Here is a 5650-nt window from a genome sequence, read left to right on the forward strand (position 1 = left end):
GCCCAGCCACCGCCCCCGACTGCCTTCGACCGCCACCGACTGCCTTCGACAACCACCTACCTCCGTCAAGCATGTATGTCTTCGTCGACCAACACCGATCACCGCCAATCTTCGTCAACAACGCGCCAACCGCCGACCATCGTCGACCCATGCCGACCACCACCAACCGCAGTCGACTACCACCAATTTCTGTCGACCACCACCAACTGTCATCGATCACCACCAAACATTGTCAACTACTATCGACTGGATGCCGCCAATCGCAACTAGTCGCGCACGTTCCTGACAACAAATTTATCCGTCAGTTGACTTTGTAACTTAGGAAACCTAGTAACAATTTTCCGCCAATGAGACAAGTGGTTACAACTGTATTCATTTTTGTATGGTGAAACTTTTCAGTTGGGTCAGACCCCAATGTTTTTTCCTTTCCAGATTTTTCACGTAAAAATTTCATTTGTCATTATCAGTTGTTTTCTTTCATCTGAGTATATGATGAATCTTCATATCACACTAAGACGATAATATGCTACTCTACCGCCGCAAATTTTCTAGCACACATCAATTTCAAAGCATGCCTCTCAAATTTATGTAAATACATGTTTTATGTATAGCCTCATGACACTAATGTATTAAATTTATGTAATACATAAAAATACATAAGTAAATACATAAGAATGTGATATGCATATACATTTCTCAATTTCCAAATAGCTGTAAAAGTCATCGGAGAAAATACCTTTTCAAATGATGCTGTGCAGAGTTTATTTTTATTCTCTCACAACATTCTCAAAGTTATCTGGATGTTGTAGCTTTGGAACCTCTAGTTGTAATAAGCTGTATCTCACTAGAGAATTTTAGGAGAAGGAAAAAAATAGAATGAAAATAATAAGATTGGGGTGTCATTGATTTATCTTAGTTCTTAGAGATATTCTATTGTTGTAAAAGTCAAAATAAGTCCTATATATATGAACAAAAGATCCATTAACTAATGAAGACAATTGATGCAAGAAATCTTTTGGATCGACTTATTGATCATCTGGAACTCTAATTTTAGGATATTTATATTTGAATTCGATATCTCGATAAGATAAATATGTAAATATAGAAATTAATCATATTCGACTTTAAATGAGCAGTGATGAAATACTTTTAATACAACTAAATATTTTATGACATAAATTAGAGAACCAAATAATCTTTGAAGAATTTTTAGTATATTTAAAGTTATCTATCCAATGATAGAAATCAAACAAGATTAAAGTCACTCAATTTCAACATCAATAAGATAATAGTATATGATTGAAAATAGCAATACAAATCATGGGATGAAATACTTTGAGATTTTAGCTACATCTATAAAATTCTTTCAATTGAAATAATAAATAGATCATCATTTTTAATTAAAATAAACTTTAACATGAAATCAAAGATAGCTATAAGATTTGAAGAATTCTTAAGTTTTACCCGATACTCAACGCCAATTATCAACATTATCATCAAACTTCCATGCATAAAGACCATTGTCAGACCACGTTGCCTAACCCTCATTCTGCATCCACTAATGTCTGACAAATATTGTATGTCAGCAATCATGCGACTACAATAATCCAAATGATATAATTTGATTGTTGTTTCCCTACTTCCAATGCTCGACTAACCTCATCCAACCACCATCAATAATCTGCTATGCATCTCTAATATTTTGTACTTTAAGATACAGTCTTCTCTAATCAAGGAGAAAATCAAACAACCGTAATTGTTAAATACATATCAGAATTTTATGTAACCTAGCTCCATAACTTTTTTTCTTTTCCGAAAAATTTTTGGCATTCATGTTAATGCCTAGAGCAAGGTTGTAATGGGCCTATCCCTCTGGCATCTAATATTTTACCAATTATAACAGAAAAAAGTTAAGGATAAGGGGCAACATTGATTGCAATCTCAAAATGATAGTGTATTGTGCATGAATGCAGTTAGAAAACTCTATAGTCTATATATTATGAAATACTCGCCATAATTTTTGCTGCAACCTCAAAAGGATATTCCTGTTAACTTCCCAATAATAATTGCAGTTGATATGTCACCATAAAATTCGCTTAATCATGAATAAATCTCGATGCATATTTGATGAAAAATTTAAAGATCCTTCAAGTTTTAATGTTAGGAACTTTATAGTCAAACTAAGTTTCTCAACAATACGAAACCAAAGACACAAAAACAATTCAATTCAAGCCATAATGAGCTAGACCAAGTATTTGAGATATAATTAAAAGTTTTAATGTATTAATTAAAAAGTGAAATGCTTTCCAAATTTGGCATGCTTATAGTCAAACCGAGCATTTCTACGAAAGGAATTATCCATTTAGCCCAATATCACTTAACTTTGAAGTCATTATTATTATTATTATTATTATTATTATTATTATTATTATTATTATTATTATTACTAGAATAGACATTGCACAAGCCGTTAGTGTTGTGAGCAGGTTCATGCATGATCCATGAAAGAAATATTGACAGGTTGTGAAGAGTATCATGAGGTATTTGAAGGGTACAATTGATGTTGGCTTGGCGTTTGAGAGATAGTCAACTATTATAGATTTGTGTGTATGCTACATTGACTCAGACTATGCAGGTGATATGGATAGGTAGAGTTCTACGATTGGATATTTATTTGCATTGGCAGGAGGTCCACTCATTTAGAGGTTAGTTCTTCAATCTAATGTTGCTTGGTTTACTACAGAGGCCAAGTACATGACAATCACGAAGGCGATGAAGGAAGTGATATGGATGCAGGGCCTATTAGATGATTGGGAGGTGATCATGAATCTCTAACGATGTTCTCTAACTGTTAGAATGCAATATTTTTTTTCATAAATTCAGTTTATCTTGACTATACCAAGCACATTGATGGAAGGTACCATTTAGTTCGAGATTTGATTGATGACGGCAATGTTCTGTTGAAGAGAATAGATACAAAGGAGAATCCAACAGATATACTCATGAAAATACTACCAGCCTAGAAGTTCACATACTGTAAGAGTTTGATGAAAATCCAAGCTCATGACTAATTGCCCAATCGGGTTTCTTGAAGAACTACGCGAGACTGCAACTGAATTGGAGTTTTGAGCTCATTTAGTTATCTCTCACCTATTCAGAAGTAAGATATGAGGTGAAGATTATTGTGTTTATTATTTTTATTGTAATTACAGGCAATTTGGTCTTTTGGCATTTTTTTACTTGTATGCCCTAATCCTTCTCTATAAAAGTAACTTAGGGTTCATGTGAGAGGTATGGTGAGAATACCAATTTGTAACCTCAAGCCATTTTCTTCTCCCCGTTTGATGCTAGTGAAATCACTCTCCCAATAGTTGTAGGCGAATCAACTTAACACCAAATCACGTAAATCTTTTATGTTTGATTGTTGTTGTGTGAATTTCTACGTTTCTATATTATTTTCGCATAACAAATACATAAAAAATAAATTCAAGTCAATTTTTAATTTCATACTAATAAAAAAATCAGAATATTTTAATCAGTGGAGATAAATTATGTACCAATATCATAACACGCATAACATTTACATGGTCCATGCCAGATGCTAAGAATTAGGCGTGGATTGTCCTCTTGCAATTATAAATAAGTAAATAACTATAATAATTAATTAAGATATAGATAATGAATTTTTGCATATCTCGCAATGGGTCACGTAATATTTTAGTCATATAAATTTAATTAACTTTAATTATTTCCGTGATTTTATATCGCTATCTTAAGCATTTATATTCAATATAAATGCCCAAAAAAATTAATTTTATCTGTCAAATTTATCATTAATGACTTTATTTTTTTTATATTGCTCTTAAATATTACAGATCATGCCTCATGCATGATGTCACTATTCGATGGAAAGAACAAGTCAAAATATCATATGATATACATATATATATAAATGAATCATTAGATGCTATTATACAAGCCTCCAACCACTCCTAATATGTCTAACAATTTGAATATCACCTCCTTAATATCAACTGTGTTAGAGAAGATTCGAGCACCAGACTTGAAGGGTCTTACAACCAGGATGCCGACCAACATGCCGAGGTATGCAACATTAATATATATATATATATATATATATATATATTGCGCGCATGCATACATGCATATAAAATGAATCTTCTATACATGCATCATCGAGAACTGCATGCCCATACACAGTCTACTCTGTCACTCGGCACTAAATGTTCACCAAGGAAAACACGAGTGTGGTGAGAAGAGAAGATCTAGAAATTGGAAACTGTAAAAAGATGTCCCATCCGTCTATTTTTCTATACATGAAATGACATTGAAATTTTATGGGGAAAGATTATGGGGGGGGAGTTTACACATATATGCTAGATTATTCATATATAATTTACAAATCTACATCTAAAATTTGATATTTACATGTGTACCGTACAAATCCTTAACATAAATTTAAAAAAATATAAAATATTACTAACGCTTTAATAGTGACCTTTTAATGCATAGTTTTGTAATACCCAAACTAATATAAATATAAATATAAAAATTTTCTTATCCTAAAAATAATAACAGTTCCAACCCTGAGGTTAGATATGTAAATACATAAGAATTCCTGAGACATGACACTCTTATCTTTAGAAAAATTATCGTTCATCACAGCAAAGATATATGACGGTGAGCTTTATTTTGATTTTCTTAAAAAAAAATTTACTGTGATGAACGATAAAAAATTGGACACATCCATATGAAATTTAAGAAAATTGCAGAAGAAGACCAGCAACAAATCGTAATTGCAAGAGAGTTGATGAATCAATTTGCATAATGACAAAAAAAATGAGGGGAAGAGAAACTGACAGCAGGGCTGCCCGATAAATTAAATAATTAAAAAAAAAGAATAATTTTGTAATTGGGCAATTTAATAAATGCTTGCAAATGGCTCCACTTTCATTGCCTTCTATTATTTATAGTGACCTCAAGAGCGGCTTTTGCTTCATTGAAAGGCTTTCAGTTCGCTCTCCTCGCTCACCTTGGTATTTTCTCTCTCTCTCTCTCTCTCTCTCTCTCTCTCATCTTTTTTCATTCTTATTTAATAAAGATTTTTATTTATCTGAATGAATTGTAATTTGCTTAATGTGGATTAGTCTCTATAGTTTTTGGTCTGCATATTCTGATCATGAATCAAAGTTATGGCATGCATGGAGGCCATTAAGGATCATTTATTTTATTTTGAAAAAAATTTGATGTGAAATAGAGCATGTTGTATGTTAAAATATGCTTAATTTATATTTATATTCCAATAAAATTATGAAAATTACTGGAGCTGAATATGCCATGACGAACCAAGTGCATGGAATATCCATATTTCTGGCTTATACTTTCAGCTTATATATGAGGACATTATTGTAAGGAACAAAGATAGATGGATGCAAACTAAACTAAATTTTCTTTTAGTGAATAAAGTCTTACTATAAAAGAAATGCCTAAAAAAGAAATTTACGTGTTAGATATGTAAATATGCATAAATTAAGTGGTATGAAAGCAAATATCCCGCATAATGATGAGGTAATCAAGGGAATAGCCATGGCTGGTTTGGGTTATATTTTTTTCCTTTTTTATTATATAT

The 5650-nt window shown here is 31.9% G+C and overlaps 1 protein-coding gene across 6 annotated transcripts in view; it reads left to right on the top strand.

Annotated features, from left to right (window-relative positions):
- Positions 1–4986: 4986 nt before the first annotated feature.
- LOC110023130 (heavy metal-associated isoprenylated plant protein 21) overlaps positions 4987–5650 on the top strand; it is a 19839-nt gene continuing 19175 nt past the window's right edge. For 5 of the 6 annotated variants that reach the window (XR_002293850.1, XR_002293855.1, XR_002293848.1 and 2 more), the window contains exon 1: positions 4996–5057. The gene's annotated coding sequence lies outside the window, so the exon portion shown is untranslated. Of the gene's footprint in view, positions 5058–5650 lie in introns of all 6 variants that reach the window. The other variant, XR_002293853.1, reaches the window with a different exon arrangement.

Source organism: Phalaenopsis equestris, unplaced genomic scaffold (genome assembly GCF_001263595.1).
Source record: "Phalaenopsis equestris unplaced genomic scaffold, ASM126359v1 Scaffold000212, whole genome shotgun sequence".
In the NCBI taxonomy this organism is placed as follows: domain Eukaryota; kingdom Viridiplantae; phylum Streptophyta; class Magnoliopsida; order Asparagales; family Orchidaceae; genus Phalaenopsis; species Phalaenopsis equestris.